This window comes from Dendrobates tinctorius, unplaced genomic scaffold, assembly GCF_039654945.1.
Source record: "Dendrobates tinctorius isolate UK_male_01 unplaced genomic scaffold, ASM3965494v1 ptg000263l, whole genome shotgun sequence".
In the NCBI taxonomy this organism is placed as follows: domain Eukaryota; kingdom Metazoa; phylum Chordata; class Amphibia; order Anura; family Dendrobatidae; genus Dendrobates; species Dendrobates tinctorius.
In genome coordinates this window covers 6,890,765-6,903,769 of record NW_027361930.1, presented here as the reverse complement: position 1 = coordinate 6,903,769, position 13,005 = coordinate 6,890,765, and positions in this window count along the sequence as shown.

Below are 13,005 nucleotides of genomic sequence, written 5' to 3'. Positions count from 1 at the left end.
CCCCCATCTTTCTTCTTAATGAAGAAAAACCCCGCGGCTACAGGCGAGGACGAAGGCCGGATGTGACCTTTGCTCAGACTCTCCGCGATGTAGTCTTTCAGAGCTTGTCTCTCAGGACCAGAAATATTAAACATCCTGGCCTTAGGTAATTTGGCCCCGGGTTTTAACCTAATAGCACAGTCATAGGCTCTATGTGGAGGCAGTTCTGAGCAACCCTTCTCAGAGAAAACATCCGCGAAATCCTGCAAAGCCTCCGGCAGGCTGGGCGTCACGGCGGACACACATGTGGCCAAGCAATTGTCTTGGCAGAAACCACTCCATTGTACTATGTCCTGAGTTTTCCAATCAATTACCGGGTTGTGCCTGGACAGCCATGGAAAACCCAGGACCATTTGAGCTGGGAGATTACGGAGGACCCTACATGTAACCGACTCAGAATGTAGGACCCCAATGTGGAGTTTCACCTCTGCCACAAACTCAGTAATCTCCCCTTGAGGGAGGGGAACAGCATTAATGGTCACCACCTGTATGGGGTGAGGAAGTTTTTCAATCTTAAACCCGGCGGTGTGCGCAAACTCCTCATCTATGAGAATGGTGGCGGAACCGCTATCCACAAACACTGATATAGGTAGCTCTCTGCCGGCGACAATAACCTTGGCAGGGAGCATACATTGAGATACCATCATGGAGGATATGCATACGCTCAGTTGGGTCTCCTCCATACCCTCTGAGCTTAACAGTTTTCCGCCGGTGTGACCCTCTTAGGTAGTACCGGGCAAACGTTAACATAATGACCACCTTTACCACAGTAGAAACATGCTCTGGACTTCCGGACTCCCGGAGCGCGAGGCTGAACCTGTGCCACGCCAGCAATCTGCATAGGTTCAGGGGACTCATCTACTTCAACCACACCTGCACCTCTGTTTTCCCCCAGAGGTAGCGTCTCCTGTGCCCCCTGACGAAAACGGCGATCAATACGTATCACCAAACTCATGGCAGACTCCAATGATGCCGGAGTCTCATACATCAGGAGGGCCTGTTTCACCCTCCCTGATACCCCATGAATAAACTGGCTCCGCAGTGCTGGGTCATTCCACTGTGTGTCTACAGCCCAGCGGCGAAATTCCGAACAATAGTCTTCTGCTAAGCGCTCCCCCTGGCGGAGGGCGCGGATTTTAGATTCCGCTAGAGCCAGTCGGTCAGGGTCATCGTAAATGAGCCCGAGGGCAGAAAAAACATTATCGACCGAATGAAATGTAGCAGAGTCAGGTGGTAAGGAAAATGCCCATGCTTGGGGGTCACCACTCAGTAATGACAACACCAGCCCTACTCGCTGGGCCTCATTACCTGAGGATATTGGCCGCATGCGGAAGTATAATTTGCAGGCCTCCCGAAATACGACAAATTTGCTGCGATCGCCTGAAAATCGTTCTGGCAGCGGAAACTTCGGCTCTGCACCGATACCTGCAGATGCCGTTTGCACCTTTGCTACTACCAGGCCCTGCTGCTGAACTGCCCCATTCAACTCGGAGACCTGTATGGACAGCGCCGCCAACTGGCGGGTTATGGAATCTAATGGATCCATGGACTCCTGAAAAAATGTGGGCCGATTATAATGTCACGGGGGCTTAGTTCAACTAAGGCTGAAATACCCGGGGCCCCTGTGGTGTCCCTTTACTAGGGGAAACCCTGTCTGACCCTCAACCCAGGGTTTTTGCTGAAGGTGCAAATGCCTGAGCCTCCGACCTTTCCTTATCTCCTGCTCAGCCCTGCACTTAACCCTCCACCCTCCACCCAGTGAGAAGTCACCACCAAAGGTCCCACACAAATAATGACAGACAGGGAGAACTTAAACTGCACTGCGCCGCACACACACAGGAATAAACAGTAATGTGAACAGGGCACAACTAAACACAAATATGGGAAGGAGAAAGGATAACGACGGATCATACGACACCAGATATGAATCTCTCTCTCTTGAACACCTCCACTCCAGACCGGAACCACTTGGTATGAAACACAAGCTATAATCGGCGACGCCCATAGGCCAGCATGACTATTTAAAGACCGTGGGCGTGACTAACCATCCAACCTGGTCTCCAGCAGGATTAACCCCCGAGAGCCTGAAGATCAGGCCGGCGCCACCGAGGCTATAGTGGCTGGAGGTGGAACTACCTCTGCCTGCCGGATGCTGTGGTGTGAACAGCGTCCGACATGACAATATTAGACCGCCCCTTCCTATGCTCAGGGCCTGAGTATTGTGTTGTGTCCCTGCATGGCTGCTTGGTCTGTGGGGCGCTCCCTCTATTCTGTGCCCTTGCACTTGCTCTGTCGTGCATCTCTGCACACGCTCTGTGCTCATACTCTGTCTCTTGTCCCGTGCCTTGTCTTATGTTTGTCCATTGTGCCATGTTCGTCCTTGTCCTGCTTGGACTTGTAGTCCTTCTGTTATTCTCTGCCTTGCCTGTTTTCGCTATGCCTTGTTTCGTACTTTGCCTTGCTCTGCCTTGTTCCTCCCTATGGTCTCAGTCTTTGCTTGCTCTGCCTCGCTCTCTCCTATGGTGCTCTGTAGTGCTCCCTGGCACACGCACCATCCCTCCTTTCTTTCCTTTTGTGCTCTTTTCCATGTCTAGTCCCAAGGCTCTGCCTTGGCCTGGCTCTGGGCTTCAGTCTACGCTCCGCTGCTAGACTCTTTCCTATTATGCTCTCTTGCATGTTTCTAGGCTAGTCCCAAGGTTCTCCCTTGGCCCGGCTCTGGGCTTCGGCCTACGCTCCGCTGCTAGCTCTGTTCTTGCTCTGACCTGATTCCGTGTTTCTGCCTATGCTTCTGTCCCTGGTTCCGTACACTGCCTAAGCTCTGTCTTGTTTCTCATCTTGTCTTCCCTTGCTCTGTTTCTTCGTGTGCCCTTTGCATGCACCTGGCCTTCCTAGCCTCCTGTTTGTGCCTCAGCCGTGCCCGCCCTAGCCATGCCCGCCTGCTTGTGCCTCAGCCGTGCTCATCGGTCAGTGACAGCTATGTCGCCTGCCATGCCTCAGCCGGGTTCGCTGGAGTCTTGCCCGGCTGTCAGTGCTGCAGCCCGATCAGCTAGCCAGTGCCCCAGCTGTGCTCTCTGTGCTCCCTTGCACCTCACTCTGTTTCTGCACTGTGCTCTACATGCTCTCTATAGCACGCGCAGGCCTCGCCTGCCCATGGCATACCTCCCCGTGCTTCTTTAAAAGTGCGCGCAGGCTTTGCCATGTCCCTTGTCATGCCCTCTTGCACGCACAGGCCCTAACCCTGTCCTGGAACCCTGACCCTGGCGTGCCTCTCTGCACGCACAGGACTCTGCCTCGCCTGACCCTGGCGTGCCTCTCTGCATGTGCAGAACTCTGCCTTGCCTGACCCTGGCGTGCCTCTCTGCACGCGCAGGTATCTGCTTTGCTACCTTGTGCCTTGGCGTGTCTCTATACACGCACTCTGTCTTGTACCTTGTGCCTTGGCGTGTCTCTACACACGCACCCTGTCTCGTTTTGTGAACCCTGGCGTGTCCCCTACACACGCACCTTGCCTTCAACCCTGGCGTGTCCCCTACACACGCACCTAGCCTTGGACCTTGGCGTGTTCCCTAACACGCACCATGCCTGGATATCTGACGTGCCTCCTTGCCTGAACCCTGGTTTGCCTGCCGGATGCCCGGAACCTGCCGATCGCTGCCAAAGATCGTAAGATGGATGACTGCGGCCTGATGCCCGGAGCTGATGTCCACAGCCTGATGCCTTGATCATGTCGATCGTTGCCAGCGGTCCGGAGTCCGATGCCATTGTGCCTTTACCTGTACCTAGGTGTGCCACCTGGCACGTACTATGCTATGGACCTTGGCGTGGCCACGCGTGCACCTTGCACGTTTTGCTTGTTTTCATGTTTGCACTGAATGTGACCCTGAAGATCTTAATGAAGATAACTTGCACTTACCTCTTGTCTTGTCTTGTTTCCTGCCTGTCCCGGGTCGTCAGACACTCCCGTAGTGTCCCCCTGAGCCGGCCGTCTGGTCCCAGCAGTCGTGGTGACTCACCCCCTTGGTCTTGCCCCTGACACTCCCTGTACATGGGGTGGGTTCTCACTAGGTCAGCTCACCCTAGGTGAGTGGGTGCCACGGCCCAGAGGGTCCACTCTAAAAAGGAAAATGGGCTCAGCAGAAGCTGAGTCCGTCACAGTGAGGAATATAATCTTGGCTGCAGCATTCAAGACAGATTGGAGATCGATTAGTAGAGAGCTACAATAGTCTGGATGAGAATGAATAAGAGCAACAGTAAGGGTATGTGCACACAATGCAGATTTTATTGCAGATCTGCAGCGTTTTTTGCCACACTGATTCGCATCAAATCTGCAGTGTAGTGCTCAACCAATGTAAACCTATGAGAAATGGAGATTTCCTATGCACATGCTGCGGGAAAAAACACGCAGATTTGCAGCGTTTTATTTTCCGCACCCATTGACTTGCATTGAGTCAGGCACATCTGTAGCAAAACCACAGATGTAAAAAAGATATGCAGTTTTGCTGCAGATGTGGGTGCGAGAAATGCTGCGGACCGGGAGGAAGGAAGTGTGTGGATGGAGCTATGTGCATATCTGTGTGCAGGGCGGGGTCTGCGTGTATGTGTGTGCGGTAGTCTGCGTGTCTGTGTGTGTGCATGTCTGGGTGTCCCTGTGTGTGTGCTTGTCTGTGTGTGCGTGTCTGTGTGTCCCTGTGTGTCCCTGGTGTGTGCGTGTCTGCTGTGCAGCCATTGTCTGATGGGTCTACTGCATTGCCGATGATGGGAAAGTAGTCCCATCAGACAATGCATATAAAGTGTAAAAAAAAAAAAAAGAACACAGTACATATACACATACATTACAGACAGTACATACAACATATAACAGAGTACATACTCACCATATACACCTAATTCCCCGAAGCCCTCGATCTCCTGTAATAAAAATAATAGACCAACCTATAATTTCCTTTCTGCCGTAGTCCAGATAATAACGAGTGTCCCATGATGATCTTTGTATAGAACACTGACATCGGGTGATGTCAGTGCTCTACAGGGGCTCCTGTGATGAAATGACAGGCGGTGGTAATCCTCCGCTGTGTATCCCTCCACCGCTGGGAAAGAGGTCCCGTAACCCTAACCCTAATTCTCACGCAGCATTGCTGTAAAGTGAGAGCCTGAACTCAGGTAACATCAGTGATGCACTGCAGGAGCCATTGTCTCCTGTCAGCGGAATTTTCCGCAGCATGTGCATAGTGTTTTTGGATTTCCCATTTATTAACATTGTGTAGGGAGGAGGGCCCCCGCAGAGTGTCTGGGCCGGAACCAAGGGGACCGCCATCTAGGTTCCTAAGGGAACTGTACCCGGGGAATGGATGAGGAGAGTGGACAGCTGAGAGTGACAGGACAGCAAGGGGAGGGGCGAGTATAAAAGGGGCAGGGAGCGCGCAGGGAAGTCAGTTAGCGAAACAGCAGACACGGAGCAAGAGACTGTGGGAGTGTGAGAGAGCCAGAGCGACAGACGGTGACCAGAGAGGAGACCAGCAGCAGAGGGGAGATTTACAGTGGCCTTTGGGGAGGAAGCGCCGAGCTTACCGACAAGAGACTGCCGCTTCACTCCAATTCGGGGTCACGACCTGCCCACGGTCGTCCGCAGCCATTACCGCTGTGCTCCAGCCTGTTGCGGCCTGTCCGCTGACTTTCGCGGCTGCTGCTGCTTCACTCCAGCCCGCGGTTGCGGCCTGCCCGCTGCCACCTCGCTTCGGCCAGCGGCTGCGGCCTGTTCATCACCGTCCACAGCTGCCATCACCCCGCTGCAGTCGACAGTTGGGGCCTGCTCCTCGCCTACAGAGAGACTCTTTGCACAGGTCCAGGCTGTGCACGTGGCCTACCAACCGCCACTCCTCGTAACTGCGTCATCACCCTGCTTGGGGACTGGAGTCTCCTTAAACTCGCTAACGAACGGAGCCCCACTGTTTCCACAGGGGGTTACCTCATCAAAGGACTCCATTAGGGCCTGTTGTGCCCCAACTCCTCCTGGGTGCTTGGGCGCCCAAAGACTACGCCAGATCTTCAGCAGCTGGGCCCAGCTGCTGAAACGCCAAAGCAGCTTCATCAGAGATGCCGAGGGACGTCAGGAAGGATAAGTGACACTATAGGAAATAAGGACCCGTAGTCGGCCATATCGCTGCCTTATAGTAACCGGACTTTGCCTGGTTAGTCGTGTTCTCTTTAACAGTGTTTGTTTGTACTGAGTCCCTGTGAGCACAATAGCTGTTATTTTGTTTTGGTTGCTTAGTATAGCCCTAGCGGCTTCAATTTATAAAAGTTACTTCCCAAAGTACAACTCAGTCTCGCGTCTCGTCGCCGCATCCTGCGTACCTGCTATTACCTACATTTGGCGTAGTCGGCAGGATGCAGTCTCTGAGCACGGACAACGACGCCCCAGACCAGGGCAGGGCTGTGAACTTAACAGATAACGAGGGCCCCCGTTCCAGCATTTTGTTGGGGGCTATGCTGAGCAACCTGCCTAGGTTTTCCGACTCCAATACCATGCTATGGAGCTGGACAGAGCGGATGCGGGGGCTCTTTCCGATGCACCCGATGACGGTAGCTCTCATGGCATTAGACGGGGAGGCTCGGAATTCAGTTATGTTGAGGCCCCCGTGGCACCGCAACACCTTTGATAAAGTTTTACAGATTTTAGAACAGACCCATGGGGACCCAACCAATGTGGGAGAGTTAAGGACCTGGTTGTTCAGTTGGATGCAGGGGGAGGGGGAGAACATCACCCAGTATATGAATGTCCTCCAAGAGTTGCACATGGCCATCGAAAGGAAGGACGGCGTAGGGGTAGGACCTATTGACATTACACTACGCGACCTGTTGGTGACTGGACTGCGGGACCCGTTAATAAAGCATGCATTATGGGAGCAGGTCAGAATGAACCCACGTATCGACTTTTCAGAGAAGGGAAGTCAAGCACGCGCTCACGAGCAGGAGCAGGGAATGGCGGTCCCCGTGGGGAAGGTCTGGAGTGTGGAGGCTTCTGTGAACGCAGTTGAGGAGCCTCAATGGGTGGAGGAGATGAAACAAGAATTGAAGAACATCAAGGGTGAGTTGGCCGAAGTGAAAAGAAGGACTGAGTCCGGGACTGGACGGCCTAGTTTCAATCCCGGCCCCTGGGGGCCCCGCTCCACCCGGGGCAGTCGATCTGCGCAGACCCGGTGCTATGAGTGTGGGGAGCCGGGCCACTTCGCCCGAGAGTGTCCGCGGCGTGGGAGATACACACCTCGGCGGCCATTAAACTAGAGAGCTCTGGGCTGGGGGGACGCCGCTCAGAGCCAGAAACCATGATTAGGGGCGGTGGAAGTCCCGAAGATTTGGTCGCAAACTGTCCGGTGGTATGGGCAGAAGTTGAGGGCCGTGCCGTCCGGTGCCTAGTGGACACGGGGTCACAAGTAACAACTATGCCTGCAACTTATTTCCAGAAGAATTTCCCCGAGGCAGCGAGACCCCAGTGGGGGCCCATGATCAGACTGGTAGCCACCAATCAACTACCGGTCCCTGTTGCCGGGGTGGTGTGGGTACAGGTGACGCTGTGCGGTAAATCCCTCGGCCACAGAGGGGTGGTTCTGACCCAAGGGGAAACCGATAAGCAGCATCCAGTCAGTGTGGGCATGAACATACTGCGGGAGTTCGGCAATCTGCTCCTCAATGACCCCACGCACAAGATCCTGAAGCAGTGAGGTTCCCGCACGGCCCAAGGATAGGTATTCCAGCAGTTGGTGTGGGAAGTGCGAGTACATCAGGACTGCTGGGAGGGCGAGGCTCTGGGCAAAGTCATCGCACCAGCGGCTCCCCTGCTTGTACTGCCCCCTGGGCAGACGGTGATGGCCCTGCCGATTCGAGCCTTGATACCCTTGGAGGGCGTAGAGATGCAGGTGGAGCCATGCTACTCAGAGCGCTTGCCTCCTGGCATACTGATGGCCCGCTCCCTGACTACAGTGCAAAAGGTGACCGTCCTGGTGCGCTGCGTCAACCTTGAAGACCAAGACGTCGTCCTGAAGCCCCGGACCGAACTGGCCAAGCTAGTAAGGCCTTTGGAAGAAATGCTGCCGGCCCCTGCGGTCCAATTGAGAGTGCAATCCGAGGACCCTTGGACAGTGACTATCCGGATTCTACAGGCTACCGAAATCTCAACTCAGGAAAAGGGTCAAAACATCCTGGAACAAATGAGGGCTGAGCTCTCCGGTCTAACTTCAGCTCAGCTTTCCCAGATAAAAACACTGCTTGGACAGTACCACGAGGTATTTGCTAGTCATGAGGAAGATTTTGGATGTACCACCGCTATCACCCATGGAATTCCCACGGCAGGAGTGGCCCCCATCCGCGAACTATATCGACAGATTCCTCCACAGCTCTACCAAGAGGTGAAAACTTTGCTGGCTCAAATACTACGGCGGAGTTATCCGAGAAAGCCAAAGCCCCAGGGCGGCTCCCATTGTGTTGTGAACTTGCTACCCACTGGTCTATAATTTCCATGCTCAGTTTTTGATCCTATTTGAATATTGGCACCATATTTGCTATGCACCATTATAATGGAATTCTTGAATATTAGAAATAATGGTCTGTCTTTCATGATACCTAATTCCTGTTGAACTTTGGAATGTATGCCATCTGGGTCTTGGGATTTGTAAACTTCATTGTTCTTGAAGTAGTGCCATATTTTTCACTGTGTTAAGCAGGTGACATTTATTGGAGAATTTCTAGAATCTCTGATTATGTCATCTGTAATGGGATTTTCCAGTGCAAGTACTGTAAATAAGAAGGCATTTAATAGAGGTCTTTCCTTCATCCTCCTTCACCATTTTACCCAGAATATTTTTGAGGTAGCCAACACTATAATTTTTGAGTTTCTTACTGTTTATGTAGTTGAAGAATATTTTTGTATCATTTTTACTTTTTTTTTTACTATGAGCATCTCTGTCTCAATCTTTGCTGCTATGATTGTTTTTTTTTTTTTTTTTTTTTTACACAATTTATTTTTTCCTCTATAGCTGTATAATGCCATCAAATTACCCTATTGCTAAACTTATAAAGCACTTTCTTTTTGTCAACTATTGCGGCCTTTACAGCTTTAGTAAGAGATTTTCTCCTATGGCATTACGATCATCTCATAGCTGCTGGAAATTACCCTTCCTGAAGTTTAGTGTTCTCATAGCTCCTCTACTATACTCATTAAAGGACATTTGAAAACTTATTATTTTGTGATCACCATTACCCAATTGACCCTCACCTTGCTCATTTTATACTCTGTCTGATTTATTGGTTAAATTAGGACTAGAAGTTCCCCCCTCCTTCCCCCTTCTTTTTCGATCCTGAACCAATTGTGAAAGGTAATTGTCAAAAACCTGTTTCCTTTACTTTAGATTTCTCTTTTGTTCATTTACTTTGCATTTTGTTAATTGATAAACAAATAGCCTATTAACACTATTTTTTAAGGCTTTCTCACTTTACAGCATTTCTTCTACACCTGCCTAAAACTTTTGCAAAGTACTGTATGTGCATGATTGTGAGCCCCAATGGGGACGATGATGAAGACGTCTGTAAAGCGCTGCAGAATATGATGACGTTATATAAGTAAGCTTAATAAATAAGCATAATAAAAAAATAAAATTATGTACTACGTGTGTCCTTTTTGTATAATTATTTCCACTATTTGAAATATTCTCAGTATTTCTTCTTTGATACCAACACATACGAAAAGGTTCACACAGCTTAGATAAAAACCTTAGTTAATTGCTATCGATCTCCACTCCTTAACTCTGTTATAGGCATATCAATCACTCTAATAACAGCAATGTTCTAATTAGTCCATGACCGACTATTTCAGCTTCTAGGAACTTCACTATGGGCAACAAAAACCAAAACAATACTTACAGCATAGCTGCCATGTCAGGTAGCTTTTTAGAATAAACTGTCATATGTGTGTACATGAGGAATGAGACTATCTCTGTCCATTATATGTTGGGTATCCTGCATTTGTCCCTAGTTTTCCTCTCCACAGAACCCATCTCTAATTTTCTACTGACTTCAATAGTTAACACTATACTGAAGAGAGAGACTTAGACTTGCGAGTGTGATATGGGAAACTCGCGTGAGTCTCTCCCAACAATACCTGGCACTACCGCCGGCACTCGGGACCAGAGTGTGGCCGCTGCATGTATTTCTATGCAGCCGCACACTCCGGTCCCGAGTGCCGGCGGCAGTGCCGGGTATTGATGCGTGAGTTTCTCGCATTGCCCAGTGATTCTAGAGATGAAACACGACTCTGCTGTACAAACTGTGCTCCACTGGGAACCATTGATCTGTGATGGCCTGGGTACTGACCACCATTGTATAAGGTATGGTCATCTGGAATTCTACATTCCCACAATGAAATTTTGGTGCATTTTTGATAATGTGTGTTTTTGCAGTGTCAAAAACGCATTGTCTTACAGTTCCAGCAATGTGTATGGGATGCATAAAAATCTCCTGCCCACTGTGCTTTTTAACGCTGCGTTAACTCACCTGCTATGATCAAATCCAAATCATGTTAATTTCTCTTGTGGGTATGCAGAGTTCTCTGTGCTGAATTACCCCATAGACTTGCATTAGGTGCAGAAATTCCGCAGGTAAAAAACGCACATGCATTTTTAGTGCATTTCCACGGCTGAAACGCATCAAAAAAGCATGTAGTCCGCACCTATGTTACTAAAGTTTTGTCAAAGCAAAAAACATATAGAAAGTATAGAAAACATAACAGCTTTATGACACACCAAACAGAAACAAACCGCAGCATCAAAAACACGATAAAAACGCAAGTTAAAAAAGGCATACAAAAACGTAATGAAATAACCCAAGTAACCTAATTTTAATAGTAGTCATGACAACACATGTTGCTGACAAAAAAATCAAGTAACCTTTGGTGGTAAAGGTTTTTTTTTTGAGGAGGCTTCAGACAATGCCTTCCTGAACTTGCTAATGCCACAAGAACAGAAATTGTAGACTCCTGTGTTAAATATTCAAAACACTGGAAAAACTTTATAAGACTGCCGCTATTCAACAACATGCGCTCCAGTGATCCAGAATACAGCACTTGGTTGCTTAAACTAGGAAACGGTGAGCTGTCAAACGAGCACAACCTTGGAGATGATGTCATAGAAATTCCTCCTGACATGCTGTGCACTGGCTGTTTAGTGATGGGGTACACAGGTCAAACAAGAGATGACATGAGAGGAGAAGACAGCAGATGGGGGAGAGAGAAGGCGCACAGGGGTGAGACAGACAGAGCACGGGGGGGAGACGGTTCTAACGGGAAGCACATGAAGGGAGACACAGCACAGGAAGGAGAGAGACAAGGGGGATAGCACATGGGGTACACAGGTCAAAGATGGGGGAAGTCAGCACATGGGGAAAGAGAGAAAGGATAGGTGGGTGAGAACATGGAGGAGAGAGATTCTCAAAGCTGCAAAGCCTGCCCCCATCGTGACATTACTGCCCTACCGATGCGATAGCATCGGGCCTCCATCTAGCTATATTATAATTGTCATAGTTTTATAACATTATTTTTACATTATGGCCATGTGCACACACTGAGAATTTGGTGAGTTTTTTACCCCAGTATTTGTAAGCCAAAACCGGGAGTGGAACAATCAGAGGAAAAACATAATAGAAACATTTGCACCACTTCTGCATTTTCCACCCACTCCTGGTTTTGGCTTACAAATACTGGGGTAAAAACTCACCAAATACTCAATGTGTGCATGCGGCCTATATTTGTTACTTTATTATGCAAAGTAAAATGTAACATTAGATCAAGCTAAAAATATTTTGGTGGATATTGTAGTTCTGATACTGTGGTGGAACCTGCAGCTGCGAAAGTTACAGATGCAGCGGTGTAAAGTAACTTTACTGTAGCACTGCCGTCAAATGAAATGAGGAAGAAATTGGAACTCTTGTAGCTTGTATTGAAACCTGCTTGGCGAAGATAGGTGGAGTAAGGGTGAACTGCCTGGAAAACGGCCACACTTCCAAATGCAAACTACAAAAAAAAACCCAACAAAACAAAGTCAGCTTTGGAAACCGAGTAATTTTTAAGCCATAATGGGCACTTTCTGTTCTAGGCCATGCCAAGTGCCTATCATGCACAGGAGGGATAGAAAAATGTTAAAGTTTACCAATGGCTGTGCAGATACAGAAAACTGTCAAAGGCCCTGGTCCAGAGCCGATAACTCATTTGCGTACCTGCATTTTTAGATACAATAAAGTATTCTATCTGGACTCATCATTGACTTGGATTTAATTGTCCTCCAGTGTTGGAAATGTACTCCTAGATTCCTACACATGAATTCCTTAATACTTATTCACTAATTACTTGATAACCAGGAAGGAAGAATTGTAGCAGTCTGCTATCAGGTGTTCCATAGAAAGAAGATGCAAATATCAAATACTTGAGAGAACAGCAAATTCCACAAAATTATAACCTATTAAATAACGGCATAGAAAAATTACTAAGTTTGCATTTTCCCCATAACCCTGACGAAGCCTATAACGGTGAAACATGTTGGGGAGGCTCTTTCTCTATTTTAATAGCGTCTTGTTCTTCTGATCATTAGACATTGCAAAATAGGATACAAACCTGCGCTGTACACCCCTATGTAGCTACAAATAGGTAGGCCTATCCGTATGTATATTACAATTGAATGATTCATCTAGTGTAGCAGTTTGACCGCTTGCGATTCATTTAATGTGCACTTTAACATATGATTTGCACTAGTTACTCATATTCTTAACCCCTTACTGACATATGACTTACCGGTACTACATAAGTTTGCATGCCGACTGCATCTTTCGTGGCACATGACAGCTTATTTAATCAGCCATCATGTGCCTCTAATAGTCGTGGGTGGAGCTGTGCTCTGCCTGGGGATGTTAACTTGTTAAATCCTT